Source organism: Rattus norvegicus, chromosome 13 (assembly GCF_036323735.1).
Source record: "Rattus norvegicus strain BN/NHsdMcwi chromosome 13, GRCr8, whole genome shotgun sequence".
NCBI lineage: Eukaryota > Metazoa > Chordata > Mammalia > Rodentia > Muridae > Rattus > Rattus norvegicus.
Window position 1 is genome coordinate 63,990,882 of NC_086031.1, and position 17,164 is coordinate 64,008,045.

The 17,164-nt window shown below is 37.4% G+C and overlaps 1 pseudogene; it reads right to left on the minus strand.

The window, feature by feature from the left end:
• Positions 1-1,821: 1,821 nt before the first annotated feature.
• On the minus strand, positions 1,822-1,930 carry LOC120096420 (small nucleolar RNA SNORA17; annotated as a pseudogene).
• Between the last annotated feature and the right edge of the window lie 15,234 nt (positions 1,931-17,164).

Here is a 17,164-nt window from a genome sequence, read left to right on the forward strand (position 1 = left end):
TACCTCAAACATGCAATTTAAAATGTATTACCTTTGAAGGTAGATACAACTTACCAAGGAAGATAGAGGTGAGGAGTCTGAGGTTTCACTTTGCCATTTGTACAACTTTATTTTCTTGGTTATACTGGATTTTTGTTTGTTTGTTTGTTTGAAGACAGAGTCTCTAACTCATAGATACATCCGTCTTATAACCACTGCCTACCATAACAGCATTTTACATGCCTGTACTGACTAGTTTTTGTCAATTTTACATAAACTAGAGTTACCTGAGAAGCTGGAATCTTAGTTGAGGAATGGCCTCCCTTATATTAGCCTTTGATCATGACTGTGAAGCCTTTTGTGATTAATGATTGATGTAGGAAGGTTCAGTCTAATGTGGATGTTGCTACACCTCCTGGGCAGGTGGTCCTGGGCTGTATTAAAAATCAAGTAAAACCAATTGTAGGGAGAAAGCCTATAAGTAGTATAACTCCATGCTTTCTGCATTAATCCATGCTTGTGTTTCTGCCCTGACTTCTTTCAGTGACCCACTCTGATTATGATGTATGAGACAAATAAATGCTTCTACATTGACTACAGTCATGGTATTTATGCAAGTAATCCAAATAGGGGGAAGGGGGGTAGAAGAGGGATGGAAGGGTGGCAGAGGGGAGATGCTGCAGTTTTGGATCCATAGGACCAGGCCCTTCCTGCAAACCTGCAGTTCATCAATGGTGTAGATGTTCCAGGACAATTACAAGCATTAGATATTGCCTGAAAGGTATATGAGCTGCTCAACCCCCTCAATCTCCCACTCTCATGACTGAGGCAGGCTCATCAGCATCCCCCATAACCAGAGCCAGCACTGCCTTGATGCTCAAGTGAGGGAAGGGCCATGAGAACATTTCTCCTACTCTGGTGACCCTAGGGCCAGTTCAAGGTCATGGGCACCATCCCTCCCTCACCCATGTTACTGCATGGTAGACAAGTGGCAGGGCTGTTCACTCTTTCAGGCTGTACCCCTGCCATGAGGGTCAACTCTACTGTGCTGCCCAAGTGAGGTGCAGGGCCACCTCTTCCAAATGCTGCAGCTAGTGATGGGACATGGCCCTAGGGTCAGGTTTCCTACCTGCCAAAGATGTTGAGGAAGCACGTTCACAACTCCAACAATGTGCAGGGGTCACTCTCCTGAGTACTGCAGTTGGCTAGGAATGTGGACAGCTTTCTTTCTCTTAAGTCTCTATGGCCAGCTCCTCCATGATGCTGAGGTGAGGAGTAGGCCCAGTTATGCACAGCCCTCAGGCATCAACATGTCCCAGGGAGCAACCCAGACTAGAAATGTCAGCCAGGCCAGGTAATAATAAACCCTTGCTGTTTCAGGGACACGTCCCCAGGTGGCACTCTCACCAAGCTATTCTTTACTATCCTTGAGTCCCCACTTCTGCTTCTCTTCATTGTGCCCATCTCTTTCTGTTCCTCTTTCTCTCTTCACCACTTATTTGTTCCTCTGATTGGTTCCCAGAGTCTCTGAGTATCTAGGGTCATCTCAGGAGTGGTCTCAAGAGTGGTATGCTCAATGTGTGCATTACATCATTAGGCAGTAATCATCTGTAGCATGATCTGCCCCCTGGCCAATGCTAGCTGGTGGTCATCTCAGGCATGCTTCTTGCCTAGACCTGCCTAACTGGACCCATGCAAAGGTCATCTGTCTCAGGCTCAATCCTGCCCAGGGCCTTGATCCCAGGTTGGTTTCTTCTAGTCTCCAGATCAGTGGCCCCACCCTGGGAGCCCCTTCAGGCCTGCTGGGTGCCAGACATCTCAGGCTTTTTTTTTCCCACAGCATCTGTTAGGCTACTAATCATCAGGTGTTCAGAGGTCAGAATTCTGGCATAGTCTCTCTACTACCTACATGTGACATAGCACACATACCTATAATGCCTCTAGGGGCAGTGAAAAGCAAAACTCTTATCAGGGCTATTTGTATCAGGTTTATTTATATCGTATTTTATACTAAGGATCCATAAATGTGAAAGAAACATATGCTTTCCTGGGATAAGTGAACTGGTTGGCTGGACCTGATGAATTAGTTGTGATTAAGGGCCCAGTATCACTGAAGCTAAAGTATTTCTTGAGGGTCAGCACACAGAAGCAGTAACCCAGAGAGGGTAAGACTGTCTCTTAAGCTGGCAGCCAAACTTCATAACACATAAAAGTCCTGATATGATGTTGAAGAAAGCACAGAAGATGAATAATTTAAGAGGCCTTGGGGAGAAGCTGAGAGTTAGCTTTCTACAGAGAGGCCAAGAGACCATCGGTGAAGGTACAGCCACCACTGCAGTGTAGACCTCACTGTTAGAGATAGCAGGACTGTGTGGTAACTACAGGGACAGTGTCTATGTGGAATGCAGCCTGTCTGATACTACAAATGGCAGACCCAAAAGCATAGGGCTACCTAAACCTGTTGGAGCCAGATGGAGAGTTAAGTTCCAGACATTAGACAATAAGCTTTATTGGATTTGGTTTTGGCTTTGATATGATTTTAACTGTTACTTGGCATTCCCTCTTGTAATAATAAAGATATATGGCTTATTTGGGATTTTTACATATACAAACACACACACACAGCATATATATATATATATATATATATATATATATATATATTATATATGAAGTCTGATTAAATGAAATACTTTATAAACTCTTAAAATAGGACTTTTAAAATTATACTCTGATATTTTGTGATATTAACATGAGATTTTAGAGAAAAATAGGAAAGGGAAAGTTATATATTTGTATGTTAGGTCAACAAAGGGTCATTTGTGCTGGTTTGTTTTTGTCAACATAATACAAACTAGACTCATCTGACAAGAGGGAAACACAACTGAGGAACTGCCTCTATCAGACTGTTGTAATCCAGCCCACTGGGATGGGGGTTTGGATAACCCTGGGCTGGTGGTCTTGGGTTGGATAAGAAAACAAGCTGAGCAAGCCGTGGAGAGCAAGTCAGTTAGCAGCATTCTTCCAGTCTCTACCTCTATTCCTGTCCTGAATTCCTGTCCTGGATCTCTAATACTATAAGACCTAAACCAAATAAACCCTTTTCTGCCCAAGTTACTGTTGGTCACAAAGTTTTATCACAGTAAAAGAAAAGAAACCCTGATAATGACAACTCAATTGGAAATGTTCATGTTACCTCAGTTTTACTTATGTTTATACACTTAATATCTGTACCTGGAATTAAGCCTTCAAATGTCACTAAAGTTTAAAAAATAGTAACGGTAACAACAAACTATTCTAAAACATGAATAGGAAAAATTACTCTTGAGTCCTTAAAGCAGTTGTTTCTTGCTTCACTTACCTTACTCCTATGACTCAAGGAATTAAACCAGGACTTTCTTGATCATGGCATTGTATTGTAGGTATGCAGTTGGGTGAGCCACTCTCACATGGCTTGCTTACCAGAACATATTACTGTTTGTTCAAATACAAAATTTGAACTACCCAGGCTAATAATTGTTTATCAAAATTATCTATGTACACGTACGTTAAATAATTGTCTATCTTTCCATTTGCCTTAGTCTCTTAGGTACTCTAGACTGAAACACTGAGGACTTAGGTGACTTACTATCAATAGAAATACATCCTGTCAGATCTGGAGGCCGCCGTGCAAGATCAAAGAGGACTCTGCATCTCATGCGGCTGTGTTTCCTTGCTCGCTGGTGCTGGTTTTCTGTGTGTAGCCATAGGAGAGCAGAAGAGACAAGCTCCCTTTGGCCCATTTCAGTGGAATGTTAGTCTCATTGGCGAACGTTCTGCTCTGTCATCTAATCAACAACCAAAGATCCTACTTCATCATACTAGCCACCCGGGCTTCCTCATGTGATAGGGAAAAAGAAAGTGCTCAGCTCATAACACCATTTTTCTGGTTATGTATTATGATGACCAAAGCATTGAATTACAAATTAACCTAGAATATCTGGTCACTGTTAGGCTATGAAACACAGTGCTGAAGAGGTAGAGGTTAAAATGCCATTATATATTCTAAAAGGACAAGTGTCTTCTGTTGTTGGTCATGGTGACCCAAATACACAGTCTTGCCTTTGTAACATTCTTTTAACATTTTCCAGCTTTATCTGAAGCTCACATTATGCTTTGTAAATGACCTTTTGCTACTTATCACAATGCTGCAAATGAATTTGAGAGAAAAAACAGATTTCCAACGCATAAAAAAATTTCCATACATAACACAGAGAATGTCAAAAAAAGCATATAATATGATCTGGCTGTTTTTTATTAGCACAAAGAAATGAAATACTTATGGAAGATGATTTAATTTTTCTGAGAGTTATTGGTCCATATCTAAAATGAATAGTTATTTTCTTCCTTGATGATGAATTACGGTGTGATGAACAGTGTCAGATAAAGAATAGTACTCAGAATATATTAATGTTATTAGAATTTAAGTAACTGTTCTGTTACAAATAACCCCTCCCTCAGCTTCTTAGCAAAAAGATAACATTGTAAGTTTACTCTGAATTTATAAGTTTATTTGCTGCACACATAATTAAATATGGTGGCTTGCACAGTATATAGGAATTAAAACATTCTTTTAGAGTACTTGAAGCATGCTAATTTCTCCTTATTTCTGCAGTGTTTTATTTCCTCAGGTTCTCCAGTGTTGCACATGTAGTTTCACAACAACACTTGAAAGTATGTGAAGAAATTGTAGAACATAACTCATGTTAGTCAGAGTTATTCTTGCTGTGATAAAATATGGTGACCAAAAGCAGTTGGGAGGGGAGAGATTATTTGACTTACTCTGCACCATCATAGTCCATCAGAGAAAGAAGGAAAGGCAGAAATTCAAGCAATGCAGAAACCTAGAGGCAGGACTTCATGGAGTAGTAGTTTTTACTGGCTTGCTTTACTTGATTTCTTTTAGAACCCAGGCCAGCAGCCTAGGGTTAGCTCCATCAACTGGGCCCTCCAACTGAATTGAGAAAAATTTCAAGTGTCTAACATTGATTAGAAGACACTTAACTGATGGGATGACACTTTTAAATGGGTTGGTATGTCAAAATCTTGAAGATAAGCAAAAGAATAGTCTTCATAGATAATTGTATATCAAGTAATAGTTCCTAGTTATGAATTATGTGCTATCTAGGGATATATAATAATATTTTGGATTTTACCTAAAGATAATTATTCCTAATTAAGCTTTTTTAAGTTTTTATTTTTCCATCTTTATTAAATTGGGTATTTCTTATTTTCATTTCAAATGTTATTCCCTTTCCCGGTTTCTGGGCCAACATCCCCCTAACCCTCCCCTTCCCCTTCTATATGGATGTTCCCTCCCCATCCTCCCCCCATGACCACCCTCCCCCTAAGAATTCCGTTCACTGGGGGTCCAGCCTTGGCAGGACCAAGGGCTTCCCCTTCCACTGGTGCCCTTACTAGGCTATTCATTGCTACCTATGCACTTGGAGCCCAGGGTCAGTATGTATAGTCTTTGAAAATAACCCTTTTTAAATAATATTTAATTTATGTGTATTTTCCCTGAATGTATGAGTATATGTGCACCACAGGCATCTTGTGCTCATGGAAGCTGGAAAAAGGTGTTAGATTCTCTAGGACTAGAGTTATAAACAGTTTTAGATGCCCATTTGGATGCGAGGAACTGAACCCAGGTAGTCTACAAGAGCAACAAGTGCTCTTAACTACTAAGGCATTGCTTCAGCTCCTTGACCTCTCATTTTCAAAGGATGCAAAAGGCTCTATTATAAAAGGAATTCTAGTTAGGTGTTTTTCTAAAATTCTAAAACTGAATCTATACAAGTATAATTCAAATTTATTAGGAAAATGTATGATCAAAAAGTGAGAACTAAAGTTACTATAAAATTATTATCATGCAATAAGGTAGGTTTATATTATTCATAATCTATTTAATAAGAAAGTAATTTAATTTCAAGCATTGTTTAAATGCATCTATTAATTCATTTGACAAATGTTTATTGTTTGTGTGCTGGGTCCAAAGCCCTTGTGAGAAGCAAACATATCATGGAACATAGTAGACTGTGTTGAGAATAGTGCTATATACCATATCATTGTGCAGTACTTTGATACAACCAGGGCTGACTCACTCTGGAAGTGACATAGGAAAACACCGGTTTGTAAAGTAAAAGGAAGAACTTAACATGTGCACAAGAAAATCCAAGATGATTATGATCTTGGAAATAAGCCTCATAAAGAAAAGCTTAAGGAATAACAAAAGTGTGGTCAAACTGAGGGCTGAGGAATGGACAAGGGGGCAACTCTAAAGAGAGCATCGGACAGGAGAACTCAGCACACAGAGGTTTGTAGCAAGTAAAATTGGAACCAGGGCATGACCTGCAATGAGAGGAGGGGATCCATTATGCTGGTCTTCATGACAATCCTGTTGTTATTCTCTAATTATCCAATAGCAACAGCTGACTTTCAGGACCATTTAAATTAGGGAATGAGAAGACGATTTGAATATGAGTGATCTCTCAGACAGTGGAGAACAGAAATGGTCACAATAAAGACAGGAGAAGTTCTTTCAAATGGCTACTGCAGTATGTAAAAAGTTTCATGTAGGAGAATAAGGAATAGAATACGTCAAAGACAACCCCCTGGTGTTATATAGAGACCCAAACAGAGAGTGGCTGCAATAAAACCATGCTCCATTGAATGAATAGACAGCATAAATGGTGTAATTTTTTTTATCTTTTTTCATTTTCTGTGGAGGGCACAAGGTTGGGAGAGTAGACCTGGGAGGAATGCGAAGTGGATCTGGGGTGGGGGGGTGCATTGTATGAAATTCTCAAATAATCAATGAAAATATTATGCTGATAAACACAAACACAGAAAGGTCAAATTGGAGGCAAATAGTCACAGAACTATTGCATGTGAAGCCTTTATAAACTGCAGCGATAGAGAATAGTAAGTTAACTCTCTGTGTAGTAGACAAGGAAAATTTTCAAATATGTTATAACAGTGCAGTGATCCAACATTAGCAGTACTTAATGCTTGCCATTCGGGGCACCATTTCCTGATTTGAGGTACATGCAGGAATGAATAAGAGGACCAACATAATCAAACTTGGGAGTTTTAATAGAAGTGATAGGCATTCAGAAATAATAGCATAATCATAGGCTTTCAGCTTGAAATTAATTTGATGTCTTGATCATAAAATGTACTGATTGGCTATAAAATTAAATTTTCTTTAAAAAAGCATAATTTTAATAATTAAGATACACTAATGGAAATGTGCATACAGTTTATTATTATGCTTTCTAATTTCCAGTGCCTGCACCAGTTAGCCTACCACCATAGTCAACAGTGTGTGCTCTTTGTCAACTTCATCAACAAGCAGGAAAACATGCAAACACCTCGTGGAAAACTGAAGAGTTAGAAAGTAGTGTATGCAGAGAGTTTACTTGGTGACCTGGGGCAGAAATACTAGGCAGCAGAATACACAGCTCAAAAGCCCAGGTCTTGTGTTCTTTATTTTGTTTTTCAACCACATTGTGTTTGTTTCACTATTTGAATGAGAAAGAAAATATAAAGAAACTAAAGGCAATGAAAACATTGCAAACTTATTATCTGTTGCTTTGAAGAATTCTAAATATATGTGATTAATGACAAAGAGAGCTATAAGAAACATGAAATACATATTCTCCCTATTTTCCTATTGAATAGTTTGAGCTATGATGCTTTGCAGTTTAGCATTTTAAGTTTCATTAATTGTAGAATAAAGTCATGCTTCATTTTTGACAATTAAGTACAATTTTACTGGAAGGGAGAAAGAACTCTGAATTGGACTCAAAGGAGAAATCTTCTTTAAAGGTCACCCTTATTAAATGGCATGACAATTTGATTATATCGTTCCTGCTCAATACCCCAGACTATTCCCCACACAGTGGCTGAAGTGATGCTTCATAAAATGAAAGTCAGAATGTGTTGTTTCTCTACCCAGCACCTCACTAAGCCTCTTCATTTCTCTCTGAATAAAAGCTAAAGGTTTTGTAATCAAAAGACACTGGCTCTGTTTGTCCACCTCCCATCTCTCTGGAATATCACCCTTTCCCTTTGCCACTCCACTACAACCACCCTAGTCCTCTTGTTCTTTTAAATGTCAAGCTTGCCCCTTTGCACCGCCTTTGTGCCATTTTCTCTACTGCAAATTGAATCTCTGTGCCAGGCACCCAGAAGTGAACCTCCTCATTTTCAAGTCTCTGACCAAATTATAACTTCTCAATAAAACTTTCCTTGATAACTTTATTTTAAGACAAAAGTCTTGCTCTACTGATACAATTTTCTCACTTTTATATTATCTCATTCTTGCTCAGTTACCAACCTTTTCAATATCACAAATGTTATGGATACTGTTTATACCCTATATTGGTTTCCTTGTTCTCCATTGAAGAAACCGATTTCCAAGTCTTATGGCTATTTCTCTGATATATATATATATATATATATATATATATATATATATATATATATATATATTTCTGCCCTCTGAATATCAGTCCACAAATAGAAAGTGTTTAATAGAACTTATTAAACAAGTGAGCATTTTCTCTTTCATCTTCATAGAAACTTCCCTATAAAACAGAAGAATGTGGAAACATTTCTATCAGAAGGGATTAAGAAAGAAGCATGTATCTTCCAGCTTCTAACTGGTCTAGAGAACCCTAGAAAGAAGTAGATTCTTGGACATACAAGATACACCAGAAAAGTCTCAAAACCCTTTAAAACCCTTTTCAATGTGTTTTTAAAGATTAAAAAAAAACCCAAGTATAAGAAAAGTTTGATCCCTATAGAAAGGTGTGGCAAACAGGCACTTTCTTAACTGAGATCAGTTGTTCTAGACAAACTCAAAAGCAGCACTCAGAAATATACTGTTAAACTTTGTTAAAAGATGAGTATGAGTTACTAAAATAATATGAAGTCTATTAGAGGCCGTAGAGGTGAGGAAAAAAAATACTGTGTACATTTACAAGATCTGCTCTACAACTTTGCAGATGCTCATAAATAAATCAGGACAAGTCTTTAAGAATTGTGTTCCTTGGTAAAAACCCATTATACATAAATAACCATGAAGAAAGGTGACACTTTCATTAGATCATCACCCCAGTCTCTCTAGTAGAACAAAAGCCACGAACACTTGAAAAAAGAGACAAAGTAGGTGAAAATCCTAGCATATTCAGGGCATTGGTTACACCTTCCTGAAGGGCTTAGGAAAGGACGGTTCAGGAACAGGCTGGTAATATATGCTTTCCTGAACACTAGAAATGAGGCAAGGCAGGAATTTTAAGAATAGGAAATTTGACCTACAAAGGGAAAATGTTCAGATAAGACAAAATGTCACCTAAAAATTAATGAGTGTCTGATCTTTTCTGTTCTTAGGATAAGACTGACAAATGCTGAAAGCCAAATAATGTTAGGAAAGGAATCTGATTGTTGTCCCCGCGACTTTCTCTAGGATGCTGTGCAAAGGTAAGGCCTAAGTCTACAGATGATGCCAAAGTTGACAAGCCTTAGTTCTACATAGCCATAGAGGTATTCTTGACTTGTGTTCATGAAGCCCTACTCCCGGGCTGTCTGTATTGACCCATAACATCACCCAAAAAACCTAGCAGAAGAAATTCATCTTCATTTATAAAAGGAAATCGAAACATTCCCCCAAATAGACTTTCAAAACCAAGGCTTTCAGAAGCTTGAGAATAATTTCATTAGCAAAGACACATATAATCTGAAATTGAAAGGATGTTCAAAGACGTTCCATGAAAATAGGAACCCAAAACGAGCAGTAGTAGCTGTCCATCAGTTAACACAGAGTATGAGACAAAAATAATATGAAAAGAAACAAAAAAGGTCCTAATATAATAGTAAAGGTATCAATTCAACAAGAAGACTAAAAACCAGATGAAAAATATATGTCAGTTTATGGTAAAGTAACCTTGTTTTATAAAACAAATCATATTCACTAGAAATAATTTGACAAAGCTAGCAGAGCTTGAGGCAACACAAAACCTGATTCAAAAATACATGGAGCTATCACAAATAAAATAGATACTTAGAAAATAAAATATAAAGGAGGCAAATAAACCCATGTTACCACAGCTGACAGATTCATGTGGAAAGTATAAAAATTCACTGGAGAACTGACAAATTTTCCAACAAGTGTTTTGAGAATCCAGACATAGAAGATGAATGTTTTATTTATTTACTATTTTGAAGTTATAATTACGTCATTTATTCTTTCCTTTTCCTCCCTCCAAACTCTTCACATATCTGTTTGTGCTCTTTTTTAATAATATATTTAAATTGTTGTGATAAAATACATTAAACATATGATATTATATATTTAAAAATGCATAAATATAACCTGCTCAGTCTGTATAATGTTACTTGTGTATATGTTTTTCCAGGCTGTCCATTTGGTATTGCATAATCAATTACTATGTTCTTCCATAGGGTAGAGTATTTCTCTCATTTGAAGGTTTACTTAGTTATCTGTAGTTATTGTATGAGGTGAAGGCCTACTTCTCCATCCACTTAGGTTTCAAATTATTTTTATCCTTGTTCTGCTAATGTTTAGGAAGACATAATGGTAAGACTTTATGGGCATAGCTTCTGACATTGCTAGAAGAACAAAATTTCACAGCAAATTTCCTGATCCTCTAATCCCTAAAATATTTCTGTCCCCTCTTCTACAACATTCCTAGAGATTTAGGTGTGGGAGGGGTTTTGTACAACTTTGCAGTTTATAGGTTGTAGTTTTTCTATAATGATCTCTATCTGATAAAAAGAGAAAATTTCTTCAGAAAAAGGAAATTGATCTTTTAATGCAATATGTTCTGATTATAGTTTCTCCTCTCCCAATTCCTTCCATATACTTTCCACTTCTTGACCCCCGACATTTCTCCCCAAGTTTCCCTCTCTCTCTAATCAGAAAATAGACAGGTATCTAATAACAGAGGAGGAAGGAGGAGAAGTGGAAAAGGAGGAGGAGAGAAAGGAGTTGGAGGAGAAATAGGAGAAGAAGAGAAAGAGGAATAGGTAGAGGAGGAGGAAGAAGAAGAAGAAGAAGAAGAAGAAGAAGAAGAAGAAGAAGAAGAAGAAGAGGAGGAGGAGGAGGAGGAGGAGGAGGAGGAGGAGGAGGAGGAGGAGGAAGAAGAAGAAGAAGAAGAAGAAGAAGAAGAAGAAGAAGAAGAAGAAGAAGAAGAAGAAGAAGAAGAAGAAGAAGAAGAAGAGGAAGAAGAAGAAGAAGAAGAGGAAGAGGAAGAAGAAGAGGAAGAAGAGGAAGAAGAAGAGGAAGAAGAAGAAGAAGAAGAAGAAGAAGAAGAAAAAGAAGAAGAAGAAGAAGAAGAGATGTGCTGCATATTATTAGATGACAACCTAACTATACCTGAATGAACTAGAATCAAAAAATAAAGATTCACCTGTAAGAGAATTTTGTTTAGCTTGAAGTATTTGAATCCATGTTGAGGTCACAAAACAGAAATATTTAACTTGGATCTGGAATCAGGAGGAAAGTTCTTAATTTTAGAATTTGAAGTAGAAAGACACACCTTTAACTTAGCCATATCTTCTGCTGGAATTGTACATAAGGTCATGGAAGAAGGAGGCTTTTCCTCTTTGCTGCTTGCTCCCACCTTGCTCTTATGTCCACTCCCTTACTGGCATTAGAGTCTACTTCTGTAGAGAGAATCTCTTATAAGCATGACCTATCAATAAAAGTAGCAATAGCCAATTACTAACAAAGGAAGTAAGAAGTGGCACACTGGCAGGGAGAGATGGGATTCTAGGAAATAGTAAGAGATAAGAGAGATGCTGAGGGAGATGCTAAGGAGACAAGAAAGGAGAAGAGGGCTGGGGCTCAAGGAGAGGCAACTAACCAAGTGGTAGGCATGGAATGATTTAAATGGCTAAATAAGTTAAGAGCTAGTCGGAGAATGAGCCAAAGCTTATGGCCTAGGCATTTAACAATAACTAATTAGTCTCAGTAATAATTCTAGGAACAGGACTGTGAAGGGAAAAAACTTACATATGTTTTAAACATAATTCATTGGGATTCCAGCATCTACTAAAGACCAACAGCTACATCCAGTCTCATGAATTGAGAAATGTGTAGATTCTTTATTTTTCCAATCATAGTATGTCACTGTAGAATTAGTTGGACCACAGCTTGTAAGTGATTCTAATGAATCCTCTTCTCTCTCTCTCTCTCTCTCTCTCTCTCTCTCTCTATATATATATATATATATATATATATATATATATATATATTCATAAAATTGATCCTATTAGTTCAGCTACTCTAGAGAATCCTGACTAATACAATAGGACAAAGGAAACAAACAAATGGGCAAAACTAGACCCCTTGTAAAATGAAACAAAGAAACACAGATTTTGAAATACACAATCACATACACAGAAAAACCACTGAAATGAAATGGGGAACCACAATATATAAGCAGGAGACCTGTAAAAAAATGCCAGGACAAAACATTAGGAGACAAAGAGACTTGTAAATGAAATTGAGTTCTTTTGTTGGCCATCTACTGCTGGACAAGGGGCTGTCCTTAACTGTGCTTTGTATACTCAGTATGTATCTGTTGGAGAAAACTATTTTGACTTTATGAAGAGTTATCAGTTAGAGATAACTTCTGGGTTAGAGAAAGGTGTTTGCATTTGCTTTCCCTGATTTGCTCTTCACTGAGATACCATCTGGGTTACACCTGGGTAGACTATATTCCTGCTCCCATGTGTGAGTGTGTGTGTGCGTGTGTGTGTGCGTGTGTGTGTGTGTGTGTGTGTGTGTGTGTGTGCGTGTGTGTGTGTGTGTGTGTTTGTGCGCGCGCGCGTGCACGTGCGCACACGTGCCTGCCTGCCTGCCTGCCTGTCTGTCTGTCCTGTTGCTTCCTTGCCATATTCCATATTCATTGCTTCTCATCATCTTCCTGCCTCTTTCTCTGCAGAGTTCCCTGAGTCCTGAGGGGAGGGATTTGATGGAGACATCCCACTTAGGACAGAATGTTCTGAAATCTTCATTCTCTGCACTTCTGTCACTTGTGGGTCTCTGTATTTGCTCTTCTCTACTACAGGAAGGAGTTTCTTTGATGATGTCTGAGCAAGACACTTATGACTATAGCAGACTGTAGTTAGGAGTCATTTTATTTCTGATTCTTTTGTAGAACAGTTGGATTTGGGGTGCTGTTAGGTCCATGTCCTGTCTACTGTCAGGTTTTCAGACATCTGCAAGTATCCGGCATTGATTAGGCCTTCTCCTGTCTCATGTCTCATGGATTAGGCCTTAATCCAATCAGATAGTCACTGGTTACTCCTACAACTTTTGTGCCACTATTGTACCAGTGTCTCTTATTTTCAGGTCACCACTGTAGTTAACAGGGTGTGTGGTACAGCATGTGAAGCCCCTTCTAGTGGAAGTAAAAGCTCTAAATAGGAAAAAGTTTCAGTTCTCCATGTTCAGTGAGTTACAAAGCTACTGTGTTCATTAATAGCGTCTTACCATCAGTGGGCGGAGAGCAAACAATAAACCTGATATTGTTTATGGGATGCTATGAGAGCTCTTTGGACAATAGCTGGATTAGGTATAAACCATTCCTAGCACTAGAGGTTTCATTTGTGGCAAGTGATGTCAAGTTAGGGCTTTATCTTCCTTGTCACTTGACACTCCCATTTAGGTTTCTTTCACATACTTTAAGAAGCTTCTTTATAGGTTTCCATGCAACCCATCAACTGGCACTTAGCTGTATCTGTTGACTTGGTTTCCAAGAAACATTTTCTTCTTGTGAATTGGGTTACGTGGATGTAGATAGGTGTTGCTTATGCCTGCCACTGCTAGCCCTGGGGGGGTTAATGTGTCATACTTGTCACTGTTGTTCTTAGGTGTCATGAATAGGTAAGACTCTTGGTTACTTCCCTCCTCTGGAAGCTTTCATAACACGTTCTGTTGTCATGACAGAAGTCCTCAGGGAGGAGGCCTGCATGTCAGTTACTGGACCTCTGTGTCCAGTGTCTGAAGTACATGGACTCTTCATCTCTGTGGACCAATAAGGAGCAAATCAGGGGCATAAAAATGATTTGGGAGTCTCTCGAACTACTCTGACCAAAAAAACTCAAAGGAGTTTTTTTGGGGCTCACAAAAAACTGAAAAAGCAACCATAGACTCTGCATAGGTCTCCACTGAGTCCTCTGCATATATGGTATGACTATTAGCTTTGTGGTCCTTGCAAGACTCCTAACAGTGGGAGCTGCTGTATCTCTGACTCTCTGCTCTTTTCCTCTTTGAGTTGCCTTGTCCAGCTTCGATGTGAGGGCTTTATCCTTGTTTTATTGTATCTTGCTCTCCCTGTTTGGGTATCATCTCTTGGGGGACTGATCTTTTCTGAGGAGGAAACAGAAAGGGGAATGGATCTGAGAAAGGGGCTATAGCTAGGAAGGAAGCGGGAGGAGAAACTAAGAGGGAGGAGAAATGTTGGCTTACATGTATAAGAGAAGAATCTATTTTCAATAAAGAATGTGAAGGTGGAGGAGGAAGAGGTGAACTAGAAGGAAAAGGAGGAGGCTTTCTTATGCTTGGTATTTATATTGTTAGATTGGATTTTTGCTCTGGGAAGGCGTTATATCAGCCTGGATGTCATATAGTAACATATTTTTAACATTCTTTAGATTCAAAACCTATTTAATTTCAAGAAAATTATCATGTTTTAAATTTTATATACAATATGTTTTCAAGGTTTCAGAATTATATTCCACATGCATGAAACAATATCTTTGGGTGAAGACCTTTTTTAAATTTTTCATTGGTTATTTTATTTTATTACATTTCAAATGTTGTTCCCCTTCCTGGTTTCCTGGGTTGATATGCACTATTTGAAATTTGATAGATGCAAGTTCAATATCTTCATATATCATAATACCATGACAATAAAGCAATGGTAATATAAAACTAAACCATCTGAATAAAACAGAAGTACTTAGAAGGTGACCAATATTAACTTCTAATGCTAAACGGCTCATTTAATAGTAGTGTAAAGATGCCTCCTTGTCAGTGTATTATGCAATGACTGTGCTTCTGTGATGCTCTCACCTATTTTCCCCACGTTTCTTCTTTATGTAGCTCCTGTTACTCTGGGCTGTTGGCAAGTCATTTTATGAGTGGTTCGTCCCTTTCTAATTTGTCACTTTCCTCTCAGCACATGGCATTCTTTGACAATTCTACTTGTGTTAAATGGTATTTCCTTCCAGAGAAAAATGACAGTATGTCTTCTATCACTGAGAGAAGAGTACGTTGTAAAAGGCAATGGAAATTTAAGAGACTATCAGCTACTGCCTAGGTGAGGAATTGCTATTTGTATGATTCACCACTCCATCCACATACACGTACTGAAGGATTCGTATTGCAGGAGGTGATTTTCAAATTATGGCTCCATGTTTTGGGTTTGAAAGCATGTATAAAAGGGACAGGAATTTTTTATTTAGCATCCTCTTTATTATGTTTATTTGTTAGCAAGACTTAGCATTTTAAATTTTGATGAATTTACTTTCACAGTATACTTCATTCAGCTATGGATATTTGTTTTTCTCATCCATTCTCAATCTGGTATGTTGGTTGTAAGTGATGTTAATTTAGAAAAATAAATCCAAGCATGAGAGTTATTATCATGATGTGAAAGTTTGAACTTACATTGGCCCCATTTTTGTCACGAGTTACCATGAACAAAGCAAAAGTAGAAAATGCCGTAACATGTAATGTCAGAAATTTAAAAATTTTTATTTATAAGATACATATAAATTTTAGGGCTAGAAAGAAGACAGCTAGAAAATTAGCTAGACAATATATATAGTGATTGTGATAGCCGTAGTTCCTATGAGTACAGTTAAATGAAGTTGAGGATCAGCCCGGAAATTCTCTTTTTAACCACCCATATATTTTTATCAGAAGTTAATTTCAATCAAAAGATTCATAGACAGTTTACCTTCTCTTCCAGTTTTTATGTTCCACCGAATTCCCTAACAATGTAGGTATATAACTTAATAGCTTTGGCATTTGACTATTCAGTCACAGCTTGCTGGAATCAAGGGCATTTTCTGAGCACCCTGGTATTGCCCTTTGGTGGTTTATATCACAGTTTAAGATGACGTCTCTTTCTCATGTTATTCCTATGCATCTTGAAAGATTTATTTCATTGCCTTGTGCTCTTCTGTGCCCTGGGAGTCTAGAATGCTGTCAGAACAACAGCAAAGATTTGGTGAAATTTAAGCAAATGAAGGAACACATAAATTTGAAGACTTCACTTTTTGTTGATTTCCCCAGACCAGTGATAAAATCATTATATTTTGTTCTTCCTTATTATTCATTATAATGCTTCTTTATTATTTACCACAATCACTGATTGGCATGATTTCTGAGCTAAACCATTTTTATTTCGCTTTATAAAACTCTTTGCATTTTTAAAGTTTACTTCTGAAAATAGAACTAGAAAATTGGTCTTTTTCTATCCATGTGACCTAAAATTTTCAGAATATTTCTTGACTACTCATCAGATAAAATAAGCTTTATTTTAATAAGCTAGCATATCTTCAAAAAACCATATTATTACAAAATCATACTTAATATTTCATTAGTTAATTAGTGAGCACAAGTAGTTAAAGTTTCTAAAATATTTGATGTATAAGAGAACTGTGCTTTGTCATAGAACTTTAGATAATATAATCATTTAAAATTAGAACCTCTAATATTTACTGGAGGATTGTTAGGATTTTAAGGTTATTTTTTGCCAAGGTTTATCAAATATTAATAGTTTCTGCTTCTGACATCTATTTTTTCCAGGCTTGGATCTTTCTTCTAAATCTTATGTGATGTTAATAAAAATATAAGTTTTGAGATAAGGATAGTCAAGACTATTTAAGAACATATTAAGTAAAGTAGATATACAATTCTAAATATAAAACAGAGAAAGGTATGTATCAAGGCATTTTTAAATTAAAGAAAATCCTCTATTTGACTCTTGATAAAGTACCATAACTGGAGTACATAAAGTAGATAATAAGCCTGACTTTTATGAATAAACTATTTTTAAAATAACATTCAATAATCATATAAATGAGCCATCATATAAATGAG